This window comes from Callorhinus ursinus, unplaced genomic scaffold (assembly GCF_003265705.2).
Source record: "Callorhinus ursinus isolate GAN/ISIS: 27379988/994484 unplaced genomic scaffold, GSC_fseal_2.0 scaffold46, whole genome shotgun sequence".
In the NCBI taxonomy this organism is placed as follows: domain Eukaryota; kingdom Metazoa; phylum Chordata; class Mammalia; order Carnivora; family Otariidae; genus Callorhinus; species Callorhinus ursinus.
In genome coordinates, this window is record NW_027397108.1 from 3726493 (window position 1) to 3751410 (window position 24918).

General features: G+C 44.3%; 1 protein-coding gene and 1 long non-coding RNA gene across 2 annotated transcripts in view; one reads left to right on the forward strand and one right to left on the reverse strand.

Annotated features, from left to right (window-relative positions):
- LOC141370824 (uncharacterized) overlaps positions 1-13585 on the forward strand; it is a 14432-nt gene extending 847 nt beyond the window's left edge. The window contains exons 2-3 of the long non-coding RNA XR_012375233.1: positions 499-726; positions 13126-13585. This is a non-coding gene — a long non-coding RNA (uncharacterized lncRNA). The remainder of the gene's footprint in view (positions 1-498; positions 727-13125) is intronic.
- Positions 1-24918, reverse strand: part of LOC112814716 (uncharacterized) — a 696136-nt gene that overhangs the window by 112657 nt on the left and 558561 nt on the right. The gene's annotated exons all lie outside the window — the stretch shown is intronic.

Here is a 24918-nt window from a genome sequence, read left to right on the forward strand (position 1 = left end):
AAGAAAGAAAGAAAGAAAGAAAGAAAGAAAGAAAGAAAGAAAGAAAGAAAGGAAGGAAAAGAAAAAGAAAAAAGAAAAGAAAGAAATCCATGCTGAAAAGAAGGGAGAAAGAGAAAATCCCCAGACTTTAAGTCATAGGGCTGTGTTATCCCAACTGTCTCCTTGGGATACTACAGGAGCTACCAGATATCATGGTGGCTCCCCTTTGAAGATGCTTGCATGAAATGGTTTGAGGAGAGGGTCACTGTGGCTAAGTCCTACTTAAGTCATTCTGTAGATGAAGCAGAAGTTTCTAATGTAGACAGCCCCCAATGATCCCTGCCTCTTGATATCCATGTTCTTGTGTTACCCACTCCCCATGAGTGTGGGCTGGACCCACTAGCTCACATCCAACAAAGAGATTATGGAAAAAGTGATTGGACGCCACTTCGAGGTTAGGTTACAAAGGTAATGCTGCTCTTGTTGCTCACCCGCTCTTGTTCTCTGACTCCCTCTCAGGGAAGTCAGCTGCCACTTCACATGCTACCATATGGAGAGGCCTACATGTCAATAAACAGAGGTCCTCAGTACAACAGCCCACCCGTAAAGGACTGAATGGTGACAGTAGCTATGTGATTGAACTTGGAAGGTCTCCCTTCATTTGAGCCTTCAGATGAGACCACAGCACTGGCCAACACCTTCACTGCAGTCTAAGGACTGACCTCAAGGCAAAGGCACCCAGCCAAGGTACACTGGGTTCCTAACCCAAAGAAACTGAGATGATAGATGTTTATTGTTTCAAATGACTAGAAGTTGGGGGCAATTGGTTACATGGCCATAGGTATCTAATACAGTCTGTTAAGTGAGTAGTCCAACCTTTTTCTTAGCAGCAGGATAAAATCAACTCCCTCACATAAACACTCAGATCTCAATTCTACAGATTAGGTTTGGCCTGTATTTTGCTATTTATGTCTACACACAAATATTCAAATTTTCCTAACATTGAATGGAGACATAGTGTGTACCAAACCATGAACTGTGGATCCCTGGCAATGTTGTGTTCATCTCTGCACCCCAGGACCTAGCACCAGGCTTATCCCACAAGAGCGATTCTGTAACTATGTGTTGAATTAAATTCTCTTACCACTGGTTAGCTATAAAGACCCACATTTTACTGAAAGAGGGGCCTAGGGCCTAAATGATTCAGAGAGGGTCATATAAATGCCATTAGGTCTTCCATGCAAATTCTAACACTGCCATCTTCATATTCCAGAACTTCTATAGTGGGTAAAATAGCCCACTGCAGTCTAAAATGGCAATGTTTCCCTTTGTCCCTAAAATACTAGCTCAAAGTAAACAGGTGGCTTTTAAAAATATTTTTATTCAAGGATTTCATCCAAAAAATCTGTTATCCTCCCCTCCCCCCCCTTTGAGTACAGTGAAATGGCCTTTACCACATTTTAGACGGATTCCCGGGATATAGTTCTTCTATGATGACATGTTAGCAGTCAGTAACAATTGGGTTATTTTAGTCCCCACTAATAATGTTCACAGAGCAACTGGTATTTTTTTTCCTGAGTTAATAAGAAACATTTGCAGCAAAAGCATGAGAGTCTGCAGATAAAGCCATTGGCAGGAGATGGTATGTTTAAATACCACAAAACAGCCCATATCCAAACAGGTGTGCAATAAAGCAGTATAAATAAACTACTCTGCAGGCAGTTTAGCCCAAGCAAAATTGTGTAAGAAACTTTCTTTCCATTCTGAAAAAATACATATATACATATGTATGTATATACATACATACATATGTATATATAGAGAGAGAGAGAGAAAGAGAGAACTAAACCAGCTTATATCCTCCTCAAACTACACAGCTGGAAAAACAGTTCGTATTCTGAGAGCTGAAAGTAAAAGTTGTTTGACTTTTTTTTTTTAATGGCCGGATAAACAAAACCTTGTTAAGGGAGTGATTCTACTTTTGCAAATGTGGCCTTGAGCTAGAATCCTGTGAAAGACTCACCTCTTTTCAACCTTTACGAAATATGTCTGCCTCTTTGAATTAGTGATGGTCACTTCATATTGTGCTCTGATATTTTTAAAAAATGTTTCTGTTGGTACCGTTTTCTTAACCACGTGGGCACTTGGCTCAGGGGCGTTAAGAATATAGATGCGGAGAGAACTGTTTGGTTTCCATTAAGACCTGCTAAGTACACAGGAAACATGGTTTAGATCAGACAGGGGTTATAAAAACTGTCCTTTGCTTCATGCCATTTCTTTCTGGCCAGGAACAAAGGTGGGGCAAGGAGTTCGTCCGTGCCAGAAAGTTTGGAGGTAGGTGGGTTAAATATTTCCCACTGGGCTCTTTTTGGTGTTTGGAATCCTTTGTCCTTTGACAACTCGTGTCTAGGTGGGGGTAACCTAACAAACAATGCGAATGCAGCCCAAAGCCCCAAGAGGTCACTAACATTTGACATGTCTCAGGGGTGAGGAGGTGTCATGGCGCATGGAAACTGAGTCCCACTCAGCTCCTGGCGAGCATGGTGCTTGCTTACCCCTTCCCACTCGGACTTCCAAGCTTCTGTCTCTAAAGCAGACTTGTATGCATGGTGGCTATGAAGATTACCTGCCGGAACTATATGCAGGGTCTGTCACAGAGCACATATTCAATTTATGGCCATTTTTAACTTTTGTTCCTGCTTTCCTCAAGAAGTTTCCCCTTTGAATACATCTCTCCTCTCAACACACACGCCTGGATCCCTATTTCTTCCCCTTGGAATAGCTCTCCCTACACACTGTGCATGCAGTGGAACCACGCCAAGCGGAACAGAAATGAAAACAGTTGTGTCAAAGTCATTTGGTGTGGTAGTTAAGAGTAAGAGTTCTGAACTCAGGCCTGCTTCAGATTCCATCACGTTTCCTTTCTAGCCAAGTGAATTCTTTGAGCCTCAATTTCCTCACCTGAAAAATGGGAATAAGAGCAGCACATTCTTTCTTGAGTTTCCCTCCTCAAAATGCAGAACACAGATGCTGAGGGGCACTCGAGAACTTTCTTTGTGCATCCACAGAGCCCCAGAGACTTCAAGTGGTCTCTTCTGGGGGTTCTTCAACCGGATTCTGCCCTGGGTCTCATTCCAAATTCTAGTAACTGTTCCAGGTAGTTCCAGCCTGTGAATAACCACTTCAGAGCCAGAAGTCACTGGTTAATATTTCAAACCCTATGAACAAACATTTTGACTTATGCCGAACTCAAGGGGTCAGAGTTATAGCCACTTAATTCTATATCTAGAATTAGATGGAAAGCTGGCATTCCTCTCTGAAACAGGATTTTCTCCAAGAAACCACGGGTGAACAGAGAATCAAAATAAAAGTTCTCCTTTCTGTTATTAATGAGGGTCAGAGAGCAGCATGGCTAGTGGTGCTTGAAGAACATTTGGTATTATTTTGTGCAGCACTCTCTCTCCCTCTTGTTTTTGCTTTTTCTCTTTTCCCCCCTGTGGCAAGTATTATAAATAGGCCCCCTTCTTATCTGATCCGCCCCTAAATGTTTTTCATTTGAAAACCACAGTTAATTTTAGATAATTGTCGAAGATAATCTCAAATTTGTGTGTAATATAGGCCCTAGTTCTAAGAAAAACATGACATTTCTGGAAGACCTGGTTTGGGTCTGGCAGTTCCATGGCCAACATCTCTGACTTGGCTTCCTACACTTAACAGAGACAGGTTGTACCTTCAGCCTGCTGGATCCCTTTTCTGGAAGCGGAGAGACTGCCTTCTCCCGGTGCTTCCCCGGTGTGATATTAAAGCTGAAGCAGGCTTTCGGGGAAGTAAGGAGTGTGTCCCCGGCACTGCCCCCAGGATTGGCTCTGCAATGACAGTGGGCCCCCACCTTCTCAGCAGGCTGGGCCCCTCCTGATCCGCACACAGATAACTCTGCAGTTGTAATATGCAAAGGCTGTTTGCTGCACAGTTCTGGTTGTGTTTCAGAGCCTGGGCCACATTTGTCCTGGCCCAAGTTAAGAGGTAAAGAACATTCCAATTATGAGCCTGGATGGAAAAAATATATTTGAAGTTTTTTCTGCTAACAAGGTATGCAGAGGACTCAAATTCCAGTAAACGAAGGTTAAAGACAGGATGGTTTACAGAATACAGTTGCCTCCCCCCTCTTTAATTTTTCCATAAAGTGCCATAAAAAGCCACTACACTAACAAACATTTTGGGAAGGGAACAGGCCCTGGGCCAAGAAGCCACAAGCTTAAATGGGGGAAATCTGAACCCTGAGGCAGAATCATTACTCAAGAAAGGATCAGGCATTAACAGCTCTACCTGAACCAAATCTACAGCCACCCTGGGCTCCCCAGGGCCACATGGGTTGGGTTGAGACAGCCACACCCCTCGTCTTCATCTTCACTCAAGAAGTGCAAGGAGACTGCTTCTCTACAGCTCAGGTTCTGCACCTGGGAAGCAGAAACGCCTTGCTTCATTTAAAGATGGGAAAGCAAATCCAATGTAGTAACGGTCAAAACTCCAGCTGCATTTATTTATTTTTTTAAATGTATTGTTGCGAAACATGGAGATATTCTACTCAAATGGATACAGAAGAATAAAGTTCCCCAGAGATCTAGGTCAAGCATGAAAAAGAAAAATATGGGGGAGGAGCTAACCCTAGAAAATATTGACATACTACAAAACCATAATAATAAAATCAGTATGGTACTGGCTCAAGAACAGAGACCGATGAGTAGAGCAGGCCTATTTATAAACGAGCACTTGAAATATGATTAACATAGCTTATAAATCATGGGGAAGAGTTAGATTATTTAGTGGATGCTATTGAGAAACTCACCATATGGAGAACAATAAGATCTATATCCCTATATCATACAAAGGTGGACTCCAGATGAAGAAGAGATAATATGAGTGGCAAAGTTATAAGGTTAACAGAAGAAAACTTAGAAGAATATTTTTGTGGTTCAGAGGCAGAGAAAACTTTCTAAACAAGAACTAAACTCAAAAACTGCAGAGGGGAAAGATGGATGGTTTTGATTGCTCCAAAACTGAATTTTTCTTTTTAATAAAGGATAGCAAAGACGAAATTTAAAAAAATACACATGGGAACAGAATATCTGCAATGTCCAAAACTGACTAAGAACCAATCCAGTGTATGTGAGGGACACTTGTAAGTTAACAAGGAAAGGATTATAAAATCCAATAGAAAAGGATACGACAGGCAACTCGCAGAGGCAGAAACCCAAACAAATCACACAATGTGAGGAGGTGTTTAAGCTCATCATTCATTGGAGAAATGCACATCAAAGTGAGTGAGAGACAAGCTTTGTACCCATCAGATTGGCAAGTGCTGGTCTGAGATGTGGGAACGCACGATTCCTCGTGCCCTGTTCTTGGGAGTAGAGGTTAGTGAGGCCATCCTGAAGAATCATCTCATAAAGTGGAGTGTCCATGTACACTAGAAACAGTACTTTGGCTTCTGAAATATCCCACAGAATCCTTACTTGGGTCCATGAGAGTGAATATGGAAGTTTATTGTAGAGTTGAGACCTGTGGATGTCGGGCCAGGGGGGCAACCAAGAGGTCCACAGTTGAGGAAATGGGGAAGGAAAATGGGCCTATTATGGAATACTCTGTATGTGGCAATCAGGAGCAACTAGCTGGAATTACCAACTAGCAGCAGGTGAGGTTCTTAAAAACGCAGTGCTGTGTGCAAATAAGGAAAGCAACAAATGAGGATTATTGAAAGGATCAAATGGTAATAAAACACTCAATATGGTGACCAGCCCAAAGAAGGCATTTGATTCTATCAATAGGTAGGTGGAAAATCAGAAGGGTCAGTCCATCCTGACAAAAGATTCAGGATTGTAGGGTAGGGGGTGGTATCTGAAATTACTCAAAATCGAATTTCTGGACTATCTTACTTGGTAGCTGGATCAGGGCTTCTGTAAGGAGAAAAGCTCTGAACACAGAAAATGACATCCCTGGCAGACAGCCCCCTGTCCCAGTGTTAGTGGGGAGGTTCCAGTGTTGCCCCAGCCAGGTGCCATGTTGGCCAAAATTAATTCTTAACTATTTCCTAATTCATCACTGCCTCTCTTGACCTTCCATATGCAGCCTGTGTATCATGATCACAGATAGAAGTTCTGCTGAGAGTTTTTTCACATAGGATATGGAGGAACCGATTTTCCCTCTTCCTCTATACCATGCAAATACTGTAAGGCATGTCTATTATATTAACGTGAACTCCCCAAATGTCAGTAACCGATGCCCCAGAAGTGAAGAAAGGAAATGGATGAGCTTGTCTGAGACTCTTGCTCTGGAAAGCCTAAGAGAAGAGATTCTATTCTGTAAGCGGGGGCCAGAGTGAGGAGACAGCAGGTTATTTACACTGTATTTGTGATTAGGGGTCACTGAGAGGGCCAAGGAGCTGAATTCCAAGAATGGAACAGAATCCAGCTCTCTCTGAAGGAAGTTCAGGGTTTGGAAAACTCCCAAGGAGCAATAACTCAACTGAACTAACCTGATGAACTGTTTTTAAATCAGTTTGAGAAATATAGTCAAACATTGAACAGCTTCCTAGAACTGAAACAACTGGGCAAAGGTAAGCTTTTATTAGACCTTAGCAGTACACCCGGAGCACTGGTCAGAGTGGAAGGCTCAGCTCTATCTGGAAGACTTGGTTTTATTCCCCCCATTCGGAGATTGTCTAGAGCAAGGCATGTTTTCTACCTCCTGGTAATTCTTTATTCAAAGCTAACATACCAAGCAAATGAAGTCAACTCAATATATTGAAGGCCTACTGTGTGCCTGCTAACATTCTGGGGCTTTTCCCTATCTTATCTCATGAACCTTCTCACAGTCCTTCAGGGAAGAGATTATCATTCTCCATTCTTCATGAGAGGAAAAGGAGTCTCTGGAGGTTAGTGAGGTTCTCAAGGTCACACGGTTTATAAAAAGATATGGATTCAAACCTAGACAGCTGATTCCAGATTGGAACTTTCTTCAACCCACAGCCATGCCTCTAAAAGACATCAGGCATCCCTAGAAGATCCCATAAAGGACCCCATGATAGCAGGGTGGAAGGGATAAATTGTCTCTCCCCACCCATTTTCAAGCAAGGATGCTAGAGGGGAAGCTGTATACTTAAATGGAACTAGGGAAGAAGTAATGATAATAGTGACAGTGAGCTTTGGAGTTCTTATTATGTGCCAAGTATTGTGACAAATGGTCTGCATGAGCCATGATCCCATGAGCTGGTTATATTACTATCTCCATTTTTCTATTTGGGAACCTGCATTTCAAAGTTGAATTAATTGTCCAAACTCAAACCTCTAACACTACTTGGAGTAGATCCTAAATTTGACTCTAAAACCAATGTTTTTAAAACACTGCTCAAAATTGTTTTCCTAGGATATGGCAGTGTGCAGCAGTGGTAGCCCTGGCAACTAAAGTGGTGATGTTATGGTGGTCTAAGTGGTGATGGTGGTGGTGGTGTTGTTCTTGGTGATGGTGGTGGTAGTGTGGGGTGAGGGTGGGATGGTGGTGTTAATGGTGGTAGTGACAGTCATAGTAGTGATGGTGGTGATGGAGGTGATGGTGGTGGAGGTGATGGTGGGGGTTATGATGGGGATGATGGCATTGATAGAGTGGTGRTGATCCTGTTGTTGTTGKTGGTGGTGGTGATGGAGGTGATGGTGGTGGAGGTGATGGTGGGGGTTATGATGGGGATGATGGCACTGATAGAGTGGTGGTGATCCTGTTGTTGTTGGTGGTGGTGGTGATGGAGGTGATGGTGGTGGGGGTGGGGGAGGTGATGACAGGGGTTATGCTGGTGATGGGGGTAGTGGTGATGGAGGTGCTAGTGGGAGCGATGGTGGTGGTAATGTTGCAGGTGATGATGGGAACGATGATGGTGATGATGGCGCTGATGATGGAAGTGCTGGTGGTCTTGCTGGTGGTAATGATGGAGATGGGGGTGGGAATGCTTACAGTGCTTGTGCTGGTGCTGTTCCTAGCCTTAGTGACAGTGGTGGCTATGACAGGGGTGGCATCCATGAAGTATACTGGTGGTAGTAGTTAATGCAGACCTCCTCCAGGGAATTTCTGAGAAAAAGAGTCTTCTCTGTTCTCTGTGCCTGGAGGGGTTGAGGCTTTTTCTCTGTAGATTGGCTTTTAATTCCTCTGCCTCTATTCACTTCCATGCTATTGACAAGAGCTGTAGTTGCCCAGGACCAGCCAGGGAGAGACAGACCCCATGACTGTTTCCCCGAAGGCGGCCTTTGGCCACTCTGTGCTGGAACACATGACCCCCTGCCTCACCCCTGGCACATTAACCAGGTGACTGCCTGCCAGGACCCAGCCCAGTCCAAAGGGATTTGGGATTCAGTGTCCCAAACAAGGCACTGATTAGCTGGTAATCAGGCAGCGATTAGCAGGTCAGGTCACCTGCAGTTCAGTGCCCATTGTTCCTTGCAAAGTCCTGGGATGTTTGCCACGCGGCCAGAGAGTCTGAATGTCTGAGGATCCCAGTGGCTGCAGCTCTGCTGTGTAGAGCTGTGATTAGGGAAAAATCCTCTGTTCCCCTAAGCCCATCCCCACTGAGGAGGTAGTGCTGTGAATCCCCTCTGCCTTTTTCATACAAAAGGCTTTGGGGAAAGAATGGACTGCTTAAGAGCCCAGCAGTGACAGGGAGGTGAGGCCCCAAGGGTACACTGAAGAACTAGAAGCAAATTAGCACATTCCTCTTCGGGCATGGTATTGAGAGTGTACACAATGAAATCGGGCAGAACTGCGTCCAGCCTGGGATTCTGCTGTGGTCTTCATATGTGACCTTGGACAAGATATTTAACCTGGAGACTTGGTTACCTTGGGTTTTGAGATGATTAATACCAACACTTGCCTCTTAGGGTTGTTTGAGGCTTACATTTAAAAAAATTAATGTAAAGCAGTTAATATAGGCTCTAGCATAGAGGGAGTGCCCAGTAAGTGCTTTATCACAGTTACCATCAGTCATAGGAGAGACTTCATCGTTATGTGAAGTATTTTGCTTTAAAAAATGTCCCAGTAACATCACTTCTAAGATGAGACGAGTCCCTCCTTTGCAGCCCTTCATAAAGATGAGATGAGGTAATTCTCATAAAGCATTCAACACAGGGCCTAGCACATAATTAGCACTCAAAAAGTGGTACAACAATGATGATAATTGTCTTTATCATTTGCTCAAAGATAAATGCAAAAGGATTTTCGCAGCATATTTCACTATGTTGCAGTATATAATAATGAAAATGTAGAGTATGATTTTGAACTAAAAGGGGATTAATGAAATGATTCATGGAGCATTCGTATCATTGAGTCCCATACAATTCCATAATCCACGTGTCCTCAAATCATCTGGAGATCTTATTAAAACATGGATTCTGATTTCATAACTCTGGGGTGAGGCCCAAGGTTCTACATTTCTACTTAATTTCCAGGTGATCCCAGGGCTGTGGTTCATGGACCCCACTTTGAGTAAACAGGATTTATACTTTTGTACTACAAAAGTATGCATATATATACTTATATATAGAAAACCTTCCTAGACTATCCTCAAAACAGTCATCTCTAAGTGAGGGATTGTGAGTGGTTTCTCTCCCCCTTCACTAAAATGTTCTATCTTTCTCAAAAATTTAATAATGGACATGTAAGGAAAACATTAAAAAATGCAATAAATTTTATCAATACAGAAAGATCTTCCCTCCCCTTCCATCTTGTCACATGGCCAGGTTTTCCAGCACATTCCTTGCCAGGTCTACATGCCTAATGCTCCGATTTTCTCCTATAGCCACACTAGGCTTTTTCAGCGGCCTAACCACAAGGAAATCACATTAGCACATGCTCATTCTGTAGGCTTCAGCTCTCTGAGGAGCAGGTGGGTTCCAGCTTGGATACAGCAGTTGGCCAGGGTTCAGAGCCTGGGGACATGCAAACCAGCCAGGTACAAGATGGACAGCTCTTAACTTAGAGGAGCCCAGAGAGTTCTGATGTCTAATTCCAGCTGCATGTGGAGGAGGCATTCCAGAAAACATGGTGGGGTAGTCTATGGAGTTGGAAAGAGCTCAAGAAAGTCCAACCTACATAAGCAGCAAATCCACTGGCCCTCCTCTAAGGAGTGGAATGAGGGAAAGACCCCCAGGATCTAAGGGTGGGTGGGCATAAGATCTTTTCTTCCTTTTGAGCACCCCCCCCACACTCACCAAAAAAGAAAATTGGGTACGTGAGCCCAATATCTCATCCTCATCAGACTGTTCCAGTCACTGAGAGGTTGGCAGAGTCTGAATGAGCATAGAGAAACAGAATATGGATTAAATTCTAACCTTGCCATTTAATAGCTAAACTGCCTTAGATGGGAGACATGGCTCTGTTTCTGCCCATGGGCTATGGGAATAGCAGTGCAATGGTATCTTTAGGGCTAATAATTATGGAGCTAAGAGATCCTGGCCTCTGGTCAGGTTCGCTAATGCCCATGCTAATAATTGTTAGGCTTTGTATTCAGTATTCACTGTCCTCATCATCATAACATAAACCTTGTACCTGCCTAGAAGAACCCCTAGCCACCCTGAAGTCCCTTGTATTGGCCCCCATCACCACATCCATTCACATATCAGTCAGATGTTGGGGAAAAACAGATGGTGTACTCAGACCAGGTAATAGGAGGAGAGTTTAATAAAGGGACTTTTCACAGGGGTGACGGCAGGGTTTAGGAAGTCCATAAAGAAAAACATAAGGCCCCAAGGGTAGCAAGAGTAGTGGGGATAGAGGTTGAAAAGAACAATTACCCAGCTCTCCCCACACCTTGAAAGGCCAAGGGGAAGAAGCAGTACAAGAATCCAGAGAGGGAAGTGGTATAGAGAGGGTTGCCTGACAGGGGCAGTGGCTCTGGCCTTTACTGGAGGGCAGGGAGCCAACTTACCAAGGAGGGGGAGGCTAGGGAATAAACCCAGACCCCTCCGTTCCTACCCTTCTAAGACTGCTCATGCCTTTGCCAGATCTTGGTATGGTTTCTCCTCTGACTAACTTCACCTGGATACTTTCTGATCTTACTGGGTGGCTATCTTATGTGCATAGTTAACACGCTCAAGAAATGAAGGCCACATTTCCAAAGGGGACACCCATGGCTACACCAATGCATGCTATACAACCTAGAGACTGAACATATTAAACATGAAATTTATTTTAAGACTGATCTGTAAAGCACCATTATAGGACTCTACATACTGGATATTTAGTCCTACTGTGATCTAACCATGAAACTCACTGAAAGACTTCCAGAAGCAGATATCTTCCAGAAGAAAGAGTCTTCCAAAGTTTCTATGGAACAAGATGGTACCATTTTATGGAACCCAAAGGGAAACCAGTTGGCAAGAGAAGCTGTTGCTGTCACCTCCTGGGAGTGTTCAGAAGGAGGACAGTGAATCTGAGGGACATATGGAACATTGCAGCAACTCTGTCAATCCAAATCTGACCCTTACTTTATGAAACCTTCTATGAAACCTTACTTCATGATAAGTCCTTCTTGGAACTCACACATACCTTTCTTTTAGCATTTGACACTCATAAGTTTATATTAATTCTTTATATGCATGAATCATTTCCTGAGTAGACTGTCAAATCCTTGAGGGCAGGAAGGTAGTATAAAGCATGTCCCATGCTTTAAAATATATGAAGGTGCAGGGGGCGCTAGCTGGCTCAGTCAGAGGAGCATGTGACTCGATCTCAGGGGTGTGATTTTGAGCCCCATGTTGGGTGCAGAGATTACTTAAAAAAATCTTTAAAAAATACCTGAAAGTTCAGAAAGATAATATATGCAACATTTTTAGCATGTAACTGGGCATACATAGAAAGTGATGAATAAATAGATTTATGATTAATTATTCTTCTCTTCTTTATATCTTCCACCATGCTGAAAATACACCCTCATCACACACACACACTCCAAAAAGAAACTCAGTTTTTCTTCTGCACCTTCTGTGGGCCACTTATTATGTAGAATTTCATACAAAGAGCTCCTCCTTTACACTGGGAAATGTGAAGTTGCTTGCATTAGTCTGATAGTAATGCATGATTTTGAATTTATTTCCCCTTTATTCTTTTCTCATTAGTATTATAAGTGTCAACTTGTTTGCAATCCCTGACATTAAAACAAGGTAGCAGGGGCACCTGGCTGGCTCTGTTGGGAAAGCGTATGACTCTTGATCTAGGGGTCATTGAGTCTGGGTCCCATGCTGGGTGTAGAGATTACTTAAATAAATAAATAAACTTAATTTTTTTTAAATGTAGCAGTTATTAACTAAAAAGACTATGCAGATAATCCAGAATATGCTTTATCAATCTTATTTTAGAACAAAAACACAATATTCAAAAATTGGGGCAGAGAAGGTGGTTTTCTTGCCCTGCGACTGTCTCATGGCACACAGCATAGGCACCTTTAATCTCAACAGCTTGGATTTCCGTTTTCTATAGGAAGACGTTGAGGCTCGGTGGGTGGGGAGTGTCCGGTCACTTGCCTAGGTTCACACACCTAATAAGTGGTATAGTGAGACTCAGACTCAAGCCTGTGTCTCCGTGTCCAGCCCTTTTTTTTTCTTTTAGGTAAACTCTACCCCCAATGTGGGGTTCACACTCATGACCCTGAGATTGACAGTCACATGCTCTACTGACTGAGCCAACCAGGTACTCCTCCACCAGGTACCCCTCCAGTCTTTTGATTAGATTGAACTATTCTTTGAGTGTTATTGGGTGGCTAATGATATATTGATGGACACTGGCAATGAGGGGTTGGGGTGGGGGTGTTGAGGGAAGATACAAGCAGGAAGGGATACCTGGCCAGAGATGGTGACCTAAACACAGTCCACAGTGGTCTTAGGTGCAGTGGTGGTTAGATCAAGAGCAATGGGGTGTTTGGAGCCATATGGAAGCCAGGTAGCCATACAGAGGAGGCACTCCTTGCAGGTGCTCTCCAGGTATACATCCAGGTAGGGCTACTGCTGGCATCTCTACATCTGGCTTAGAAGCAAGCAATCCATGAAGAACTGAAATGCAGGAAAGGAAAGTTTGGGTTGTTCCTAATCATATGATCTATGATCTTCATTCCAGGCATCTGCTGTTTCCTGCTTTGAGTCTGTGGCTGGATCTTTTTTCCTAGAACTCGTGTCAATCCTCTTGGGTCTTCACAGAGTTATAGGAATGGTGACCCCCAGGACACATCCACATTCTGATGGGAGGGCACAAATCTGGGGCTCTCTGGCTCCAGGAATGAAGAGAGTCCATGGAAGAAATGTTGTTGACCAGTGTTCTTATTGTGGAAAACCATGGAAAAGTGCTGCTCATCCTTCATGCTCCAAGTGTGCAGGATTTGGGGAACGAATACTTTTAGGTGACAGTATGATAAACTCTTCAACAGATTAATAATGCTCAATACAACTTTTGCATGGCTTGCAATCCTGACAATACAACTGATCTGCTACTAAAATTCTACTTTCCCTATAGCAAAGTTAAGTTTCTGTTATTTTGGAATGGCAAATTGAGTCTTGTGAAGGTTCAGGAACCTCTCTCTCTCTCTCTCTCTCTCTCTCTCTCTCTCACACACACACACACACACACCCCAGGTAAAGCCATAACAAAAGTCCTTTTGCCTTTCATATATTTCGAGGACAATGAAACCATTCAATCAGTGCCCAGAATGATAATTATCTTTCTGGACACATGACCTCATATTCCCAATCTATTAAGCACACCAAATCTGAAAATGAGTGGTATTAGGGATTCTACTGAAATGGATACAAGGGAATTGAAACAAAACCAAGCCTGCTTTAATTTTGTAATCCCCAAAGGAATATGTACTAAGAGGATGGGTGACTTAGGACCCTTAGAAAAGAATAAGAACACAGAAAAATAAAATGGTGGATGCATGAGGCTTTTTACTTACTAGATGCCTGACCCTCATTACTTCAGGTCACAACAATTTGGGATGGAGGTGGGGGTGAGATGTTGACTCAGGTGTGAGTAGCAATTACAAGGGCCTATGACCAAGTTCCACAGTAAAGTGATTGGTTCTCCGACCTCCCTACAGTGCTTACTGTTTGTCAAGATCCCGTATAGCCATGAACTTTCTGCTACTGGAGCCAATCCACAGAATGGTTAGCTACATCAGAAATAACTGCTTCCTGCAGTCCAACCTTCATTCTAGGGGCCACCTCATCTTGAATTTTAGAACCTCTTTTCCCTAGAGACGTGAGTGCAGGTTGCACCCACTTGGGGTATGCTGGAAGATGTGTGACCACGCCATGCTGCTCTCACAAACTATTCAGTGATACAGACTCATTGGTGATCCAGGAGAGAGGACAGGCACCTGGCATCTCTCCAATTTAGGGTCAGCCCTCAGCCTTTCTGGGACACTTTCTGCACAGAAAAGGAGCTTTGTTACCTGCTCTTAATCTGAATCTTAATTTCTGTGTCCTGGACCCCACCATCCATCCATAGTTCCCAAAGTCATTGTTACTGTTTCTTCTAGAAGGTGCAGAAAGTGGGTTCTCGGGCAAATGGAAACCTTGGGCAGGACCCAGAAATTCTAAGGTGGGAGTGCTGATCAAGTGTCTCCACTGCCATCCCCAGACCTCTCTGAGGCCCCCACTCTAGCCCCCTGGAGAACCACATTAAAAATGCTTCAGAGCAGGAAACCTAGTTGATGGATTAATCAATCAACCAACAAGTATTTCTTGAGAGCACCTAATTTTTACTCAGCAAATGCTGACTGGAGCGGATGGTGCAGTGACAGGTAATGGAGGACTCTTCAAAGTCAGACAGAGGACGTGAAACTGATACTCAGCTCATCATGCATTCATTCGACAGTTAGCCATTAAACACCCTTGTATGAACTGTGTAGTATTGTGGGAAGTGGGGATAAATAATGCAGATTAGACTATCATCCCATGTCATTTATAGTCTATCAGGGTCACAATTTTTTAAAAGTACTTAAAATAAAGGTAATTAGAAAATAGGCTGTTTCAAGGCTTATGGTGGTCAAGGAAGTGAGGAAATTTAAACTTCAGATTTTTGAGACCTAGCAGGATATAACCAGGCAGTGGTTTGAGAATCTGATTTTGGTGGTGGTAGATGAGATGGATGGAAGTATGTACTGGGTTGAAAAGTGCCTCCCCTCCCCAATTCATGTCTACCTAGAACCTCAGAATGTGACCTTTTTGGAAATAAGGTCTGTGTAGATAAAATAAGATGAGGTCATACTAGATTAAGGTGCGGCATAAACAAATACTTATAAGTGACTAGTGCCCTTTTAAGTAGACCTTGTAAAGATACAGAAACACACAGGGAAGAAGGGCATGTGAAGTCAAAGACAGAGACTGGAGTGACACAGCTGAAAGCGAAGGAACACCAAGGATTGCCAGCTCTCACCAGAAGCTAGGAGAGAAGTATGGAACGATTCTTCCCTGGAGCCTTCAAAGGGAGCAATGACCCTGATAACTACATTGCTTTCAGACTTCAGCATCCAGGGCTGTGAGAAAATAAATTGTCGTTGTCTTAAATCACCATTTGTGGTAGTTTTTTACAGGAGATGTAGGAAACTAGTACAGAAAATGGACTGAAGTCAAGGAGATCACCAGGCTAAATGATGGATGAGTCCTGACTTAGGGGGTTTGAGGGACCAGATGATAAAGAATAAGTGTAACTTTGTATGGTTGCATGCAAGACGATGGTTGAAGACCCTGGTAGAAGAAACAGTATCTTCTCAAGTCTGTTTCATGATAAACAGGCAACCCAAAGGAGCATGGACAGACAACCATTGAGATTCTGCAGGCTCAGTTCCACTTATGGGATAGCATAAGAGAGGAAGCAAATGAGAGAGTGAAGGAATTACTGCAAATCTTCCATTCAATTCAATAGGTATTTATTGAGCCTTGCCTACTTCATTTACCCAAGAAACTCACGGTGCAAATCAGGTGCAAAATTAAAACAGTTCAAACCAAGAAGATACAGGCAATCATGGAAGTAAACTAAAGGAATGAAAACAGTGCTGAGAGAAATAAATAATTGTCCCTGTTGAAGGGTGGTCAGGCTGTCTTCCCAGAGAAGACGACATCTAAGCAGGGGTTAAAAAGAATTGATCAGGGTGGGCCAGTAGAGAAGTGTGAAGGAGAGAGGAAAGAACCAGAATCGACTATTGTGTCTGAATGTTCCTGGAGTAGAAGCCACCCCTGACTCCAGCACCTTCATCCAGCATGCAGAGGCACACAGAAATTGGTGAGTAAGTGAATGAATGCAAGAACTAATGAAGTGACCCAGAAGCCAAGGGAGGAGAGAGCTTTGGTGAAGAAGAGAGGATGATGCACATGGTTGAAAGCCAGAGGGACCAGAGGTAGACAAGGATGACCACTAAGCAAACAGCACGTCACTGAACCTTGGGGAGAGCCAAGCTTTGGAAACGTCCAAGGGCAGCTTTCAGGAGTTGAGAAGAAAAGAGTAAACAGTGAGGAATGAACAATTCTGATGAAGGTTCAAGTTGCTTGGCAAAAGAAAAAAGTATATTGGAAAAGGGTCAAAAAGGAGTGTTTGAGGGGAAGACTGTGTTTGAAGGATAGAGGAGAAGGGAGGATGTTGGAGACAGAGCTCCTCAGGGGCCAGGGATGGATGGATGAATGAATCAGCCAACATCTATTAAGCACCTACTACATGGAAGGCACTATACTAGCCATTTTCAAATACATTTTCTCTGCATGTGAAATCGAAACTTCACATGAAATGTTAGCTCTAGAAAGAAAAAGCAGGTTTTCCTTTAGAAAGAAGAAGTAGGTTTTCCTTTAATGATGGGGAATAGGGCAGACAGACGGATCTTATAAGGAAATGGGTTGATGGAGGTCTCCCTCTCATTTACCAAATATCCACTGCTTACCCCCTCTGTGCCAGACACTTTGCTAAGGGCCTCAGATACTTTACCTAATGGGAACCTGACAGCAACCTGAGAATGTTCTATCAATGATCCCCATCTTGGAGATGGGGAAACTAAAGCTGTTAAACCTTTGCCTATATTATTTCAATATGCAGGCAGTTGCCAATGAATCAGGACCCAAATCTGAGTGTGTCTGGACTCAGTTTCTTCATCTGTAAAACTACATCTCAGGGTTGTTGTGAGGTGGAATCATGGAGAAAGTACTCAAGAAATGGAAGTTCTTGCTGTTACTCTTTGCCCTTTGGAATGAGGTCCTCAGGTCCTTGCTAGACCTTCACCCCTCTGCCAACATTCTCCATTGCTCTTTGGAGTTGGAGACTTCCTGGAGCCCCAGAAAGATGCCAGAAGCTGTATGAAGTCAAATCCATCTGCTACCTTGGGCCCAAGATGTCTGCTCCTTGCTCCCAGAAAAGAAGTCATGTTTGGGATGCAAACCAAATACAGAACATGACCAAAAAGCAAATGGTGTCTCCAAATGGGATAATGCAAACCGAGACAATAGTTGCACAGATCAATAGGAAACCTTTAAAGGCCACTGATGAGCTAGACTGCAGGGACGCTCCTGTTCTGGAAAAGGAAAATAAAATGGATCAATAAGAGACGAAACTGATATTAAATGGCTGAGATTTACTCCCTGCTTCCAGGCTCTCTTTGCCAAGCTGATTGTCTGGTCAGACTTGTTCATTCCCTTCTTGCCCTCCATGATGGGATCCTCAGGCATAACAGAAACGTGCTGGCAAACAGACTCTTGCAAGACGGCACCAGAAAAGCCATAGGTCATGTCTCACTGCTCTGGTTACTGGTTACCACGACCAGGGGCAATTTGCCTGAATGCAACAAACTGGGTATAGGGAGAACATCAACCCACGACCCTCCTGCCACCACCACCTTCCAATCTCATTTATGTCATGCATCAGCAGCCTACTGCCTTTTTAAGAGTTTTCTGGAGCATTTAAGAGATTCATCTACCAACCGGTGATCTTGGGCAAACTTCTCACCCTCTCCATCTCAGTGGCCTTATCTAAAAATAGGTCAGTGGGGCGCCTGGGTGGCTCAGTTGTTAAGCGTCTGCCTCCGGCTCAGGTCATGATCCCAGGGTCCTGGGATTGAGCCCCATATCGGGCTCCCTGCTCGGCAGGAAACCTGCTTCTCCCTCTCCCACTCCCCCTGCTTGTGTTCCCTCTCTCGCTCTGTCTCTCTCTGTCAAATAAATAAAATCTTTAAAAAAAATAAAAAATAAAAATAGGTCAGCGTTGTTGTGATGGAGTAGTATGTGATCAGTGTCATTTTCCTCATCACTGCCAGTACTACCATCACCAGCTAGCAATTAATACTGATACAGCTGAATGCCCATGTGGCTTTGTGGGGGGCGGTTTAAGGGTCACAGAGACTGTAACTGATTAGCTGGCTGGTCTTGAGCAAGCTGTGAGTCTTCTCTGACCATCATGTAAGCCAAAACGATCCAGGACACATCTCTTCTCGTTACTTGAGGAGGCAGGTAAAGCACTTAGCATGAGCTGGGCACGTAATGAGTACTCAGGATGGGTCCTGTAACTTAGGTCTGTGATTGGCCCCCCAGCAAACTTTTTTTTTTAAGATTATTTATTTATGTATTTGAATGAGAGAGAGAGAGAGAGAGAGAGAGAGAGAGAGAGAGAGCGTGCAGGAGCAGAGGGGGAAGCAAAGGGGGAAGGAGAGGGAGGGGGAAAAAAAATCTCAAGCAGACTCCACACTGAGCACAGAGCCTGACATGGGGCTCAATCCCATGACCCTAAGGTCCTGACCTGAGCTGAAACCAAGAGTCAGATGCTCAAATGACTGAGCCACCCAGGCACCCCCCCACCCCAAACCCCAGGCAGAACTTTTGAGGCTAAAATCTTGGTTATCCCAGATTGACAACTCAGGGTCCACCTCAAGAGAAAGATGAAAGGATCCATCTGGGAGAGTGAGACCAGGTAGAAAGGTACATTGTCTGTCTGGGCACAGGACTGAAAGAGATCCAGGCAGGCTTAACACCCTTTGAGAGAAAGTGTCCAACCACAACCTTCCTCCTTGTCTCTCTTTCTCCCGTCTTGGCACAGAGCCCTCACCTTCACTCAAGCTGCTTGGGTGTCTGCAGGCAGTGCAAAGGGATGAAGGGCTTTTCTCTTGGGCCCCTGAGCATTTCCTTTCAGTACTTGGGAGCTTCCTGCCTCCCCACCCAACCCTCCAACCTCACCTTGTTGCTAGGGTTCTGGGCTCCATTCATGGTCCAGGAGAGCAAGGGCCATGGGGATTAAGATGACTACCCTCGTGTCATAGGTATTGTTGCATTCAACAGGATCTGAACCCCTACTATGTGCCAGGGGCCATACTAGGCAGCAGGGATCACCAGACAAACCAAACTCAGTCCTTACCGTTGAGGCCATCCTGCAGCAGCCAGTTACCACACACGTCATACAAAGCCTTGCTCCCTACCACTCTCATTTCACCTGAACGGAAAGACCTCTTGAGAATTCCAAACTCTGACCTGTGTTTTTTTTTTTTAACAACTCCTTACTGCTTCTTCTTTCATAACCCATTACCCCCCAAAGCCACCCTGAGTCCTTCGCCCTTCCTTCGTTTCCCTCACCATGATGAGGTTTTACTTCACTCTTCCCTCCTGGCTTTCTGTCCCACAAGATCTTCTTTCTCATGTTACACTTGGATCCTTTCCCCTCATCCCATCTCTGCAGCTTGTTGGCCAATTTTCCCCAGTGGCGGGTGGGAACATTCTCTTTCCACGTCTCCATCTCTCTCTACTCTAGATAAGTGGATGTGCAAGAGTCCGGGTGTCCAACTCCGCCCTCCACCCCCCAGAAGGGACTCTCATTAGCCTGACAGCCTATGGTCCCTGCGTGTGGCCTGCAGTGTGTCTGAATGAGGCACATGCAGATTGTAAAAAAAAAAAAAAAAAAAAAAGGCAAGCCAACCTTTTCTTGCTCCTACTCTCTGAATGACAAGGGATTATTCCATTACAATATTTCTTCTGCCATCCTGTTCTTCTCCCATGCACTGTCTGCTTCCTCTGAGTTCTCTTATATCATTTTAGATTTCCCTTTAGCAACCCTGTCTTCAGTAAGGACCTCCTCTTTGAACAAAAAGAAAACCTCTGCATGTCTCTCTTCTTTCTCCTTCACCTTCCTCTTCTCTAACTCGTTTTCACATGCTGACTCCTTGGAAGGATGACAGGGACTGACATCTGTTGAGTGCCCTACATGCTAGGTGTTACAAATTTTTCCACAGATAGAGCTCATGTAGAAGCGATTAGCCTCGATTTAACAATGAGGACACTGAGGCTCAGAAAGCTTAAGCCATGTGGTGTAGATCACACATAATTATGTGACAGGTCTCCAAGACTCCGTGCTATCTGTCCTTTGAAATACCCACACATGGATGACATATGTGAGCATATGTGAACCCAGTCGGCTGGGCCCGTGTGACATTCATTATAGAAAACGTTTGTTTGATTATTTCTCATTCCTCACCCTCAATGAGGGTCTTTGTGCTGGCTTTAGAATTACTGTCTTCTAAGTGATTCTGTTTTCAAAATTTTACAATGAAAAGGATATACATTTGGGCAAATCTAGGGCAGGGAGAAGAGCCAGAATACCTGAGTTCAAATCCCAGGTCTTCCTATCCAGATGGCCTCAGGCTACTAGGAATAATAAGAGCACCTTCCTTGTAGGTGTTGCTATGGGTCTTTTGCTTCCTGACTGGGGATTCAGGGTGAGGCCCACATGGTCAGTAAGCTTCTGCTCCGTGCTGCATAAATGTACACTGATGATTTCGTTATCTGAGATAAGGACTTGTTAGCTGTGAGACTCTTGACTTCAAGATAAATCTCTTGACATCACCAAACTTCATCTTTCCTCTTAATAAAATAGAGGTAATACTCTCTGTGTTGAAACTTTGCTGAGTCTCTGATGAGATAAACCACATAAAGCTGCTAACTCAGGCACTTGGTCATAGGAGGTGTTTTCTGGCTGAATACAGGCCAGTTCCCTTTCCCTCTGTTCAAGGCAGCTCAAAGCACTATGTACTTGGGATCCATGGAAGAGACCAGAAGAGGGAAACGAAAAAACAAACCAACTTTGGTGCTGGATCTGGCTGAAGATGAGCTTCATGGGCCCAGCCAAGGAGTCTCCTATTCTCAGTTCCCACCAAGGGGTGGTCTAGTTTGAGTAACCAACTAAAGGCCACCCCACCCCTTTCCGAGGTGGTCCCCAAACTTCTTGGTGAGTGGCCCTACCAACAGGGCTTCTTTGAGGGGGACGGGGGTGATGTGAAAGATTATTCATGGCTGCATCGGGCTCTCTCTGAGTCACTCCAGAGCCCGGTGGTAACTGGAAGAAAACACCCCTGATCAATACCACATTTCCAGATTTCATTAGTTTTTAAGAGCTCAATGCTCTTTTGGAAGGCAGCATTGGGCATGCATAACTTCTTGGAGACAAAGAGAAATGTTAAGAGGCCACCCTTTGAGTTTGGACTTGAGGACATCCTGGATGCTCTGAGGGGCTCTCTCCCTCCAGAAGTTTTGAGAAGCGCTGCTGCTGCCTGACACGAGCTGTCTCCCTGTACTGCCTGAGGGGCCAAGTGTCTCCCTGTCCTATGCAATAAGACTTTCCCCAGGACATGGTGAGCTTGGTCTTGGTGTCTTTCCCCAAATCACCAAGTTCTGACATTAGTGTCACTCAGTTGTCTGCCTCTATTTATCACGGCCACACTAGTCTGGGCCAACTCCCAGGAGAGACCGGCTTTAGCAATCACTGGGCCTCCCAGCAGCCAGAGAGAGCTCTGAAGACTGTGATGGGAAGCGTGTCCCTTGCTACCGCTACCAAGCCCTCACTTGGCTTCCCAGTGCTCCCTGAGCTGCCCTGCTCCTCTTGTGAAAACCCCCTTGCTCCCCATCCCCCTCCCTCCCTCCTTCTCATTCAGGTTTCTGGACCTTTTGTTGTTGTTGTTTGTTTCCAAAACATGCCAGGACTTCATGTATTCATGGTCTTCACCTATGACCTTCCCATAGCTGGACAACTCTTCCCCAACCCCTTTATGTAATGTCATGGTTATTTCTTTGTTCATGTCTTGGCTTATGTGTCTCCTTTCCAGAGGCCTTCAACAAGTTTACCTAAGGATACCACTACTCTGGTGCCTTTATTCTGTAGCATTCCCAATATTTATTTCCATCAAGAGTATCTATCTTACTCACCAGTGGATACCCCACCAGAATACTGTGCCTGGCACATAATAGGCCCACATTACACTGTGTTGAAAGGATAGATGAGTGCAGAAAGTGAATCATTTGGCAGGCTTGTGGTTCTCTACTGTGTTCATATCAGGGAGTAAGGTGGGTGTGTGTGCATGTGAATGGAGGGAGAATCTTCTGGAGCTTAGACTGCTCTCTAAGACCCTTTCATGGCTCCCCATTGCCCCCTGGGCAGAGCCCTAACTCTGCTTAGTTTATAAGGCTCTTCGTGAATTGCCCTGCTTTCCCCCTCTAGAGACTTCTCTCACTCCATTTTCCCACTCCCTCTGCAGAACATGTAACGTGTTTCCATGCCTATGAGGCTTGGCTCTTTATGCTCATTTTCTGTACCTTGCTGATGCCGGGACCATTTCATGTGACATTCTCTCCAAAGAGCCTCCACTGTTGTCTCTGTGGGTTGGCTGGGTGCCCTCTCCTTGTGCTCCCTGCACTTTCACCTAAACGAGAGTCTCCAAAGTGGGGCAATGCAGGGCCTTCTTCTGGGCAATTGGGGAAAAATATGAACACATTATTTTTCAAATTCCTATCTTTGTATGTTTTACGGTGTGCACAAAATATTAGCATATCATTGCGCCTATACTAATTTTAAAAGAGGAGTATAAAATGTATACAGGGGAGTATAGCCAATGAATTTGTAAGTGTGCAGGGTCAGAAAAGTTTGGGGATCATAATGACATAATACTCTTCACACTGCATTGTATTTGTCTGTCTCTTTTGAGACCTCCTTTAAGGAAACTCATCAAGGAAGGAATGCTATACAGTGTGGTATTGTCCAAAGGTGGCAGCTGGTTTTAAGTGGTACATCAAAGAATGACACCCCAACACACTGACTCCTGCCCTTTTCAATTCCAATTCACACAGGAGACAGTCTAAGCCAGCTGTCAGTATGTCAGTATTCTGACACCGCTGGGTAACACTTGCCAGTTTCCCTTTCTAAAAGACAACGCAGGCTCTAGGTTTGGTTCAAGCCCTTGGAAAGGGCCTCTTATGCAGCCAGAATCCCACAAGTAGGCTTTATTTTCATTACTCCCTGCTATCTGTGGCAAGTAATGTTGGTTTTTCTCCGCTAGCTTGTTTCTGTGCAAACTTTCTTAAATGTATTTAAAGTGTGATTAAATTAAAAAAATATTAAGTAAATTATAATATATGTAAAACCTGGATATGGGGGCACCTGGGTGGCTCAGTCATTGAGCGTCTGCCTTCGGCTCAGGTCATGGTCCCAGGGTCCTGGGATCGAGCCCCGCATCGGGCTCCCTGCTCGGCAGGAAGCCTGCTTCTCCCTCTCCCACTCCCCCCTGCTTGTGTTCCCTCTCTCGCCGTCTCTCTCTCTGTCAAATAAGTAAATAAAATCTTAAAAAAAAAAAAACAGCTGGATATGGCAGCCCATTTACATTTGGGAAACACCAAGACAACATAATCAACATGATCTTTGAAACACAAAGACTTGGCTAGACTTCTGGCTCGGGGGTGACTAAATGTGCGACCAATGGCACATTTTCTCCGACTCTGACTCTAAAATGAGGGCAAAATTACTTACCTCACAAGGTTTTCTGAAGCTGAGGATTAATGTATATAAAGACATTTTCCAATGCCTGCACCTGCTTGGTAACTGCTCTAGGTTTATTCAATGAGTGAAGGGGAGTATGAATGAAATAAATCTGAATCAGTCAACCAGTGAGCCTGGGTCCTCCATAAAAGTCTCATCCATCTTAGCTGGGATGAGTCAGGCTCTGGAGGGTCCCATTCTCTCTTTCACACCCTGCTGGCATTTACCTGGGAACTTGGGAAAGTTAGGGAACCTGCCCCGTCCCTGAATTTGCTCCTTTGGAGGGATTAGTGTGGGAGGAAAAGGGACCGTGTATGAGACCTACACTTACTTTGTGGCTCTGCTGGAACCCCGGTAGAATGTTGACTGCAGAACATGAGATGTCTCTAAATATAACTTCTGCCCTGACAGGTGATGAGTCCCTCACACAAAGAAGTGTTCAAGACCGTAGGTGATGACCATGTGAGCCAGGTCCCGACTCACCTTTTCTCTAAGAAACATCGTGTTCATCTTCTTGAAAACAAAGAGACAGTTTGAAGGCATCATGAACTAGGTCTTGAAAGAGTATTTCTAGAATCATTTTTTGTTTGTTTGTTTGTTTGTTTTAAGATTTAAGTCAGACACTTAACCAAATGAGCCACCCAAGTGCCCCAAGTGTTTCTGGAATCTTATGTATAGGCTCTACAGATGTGACTTTGCAGGCCAAAATTCAGTGCCATCCCTAACACTCACCAACAGAGCCATCCCCCTTTCATTTCAAAACGAAAGCTGTTTTTTAACAAGACTTCTTAAACAAACAAACAAACTCCTTCCATCTGCATTGTTTCTCATGTTTCAGTATTGTAGCCCAATCTTCTTCACATGATGGTTTGATCCCTATGGAAACTTCCAGACTTCTTAAGGCACAGTATCATCTCTGTTGCATTCTGTTGGTCAATACAAGTCAGAAGGTCAGCTGAGTTTCAAGAGAAGGGGACTCTTCCTCCTGATAGAAGTATTGGTACATGTGTACCGGAATGTGAGGGATTGTTGGTGCCTATCACATCATACACACACACACACACACACACACACACACACACACACACACAC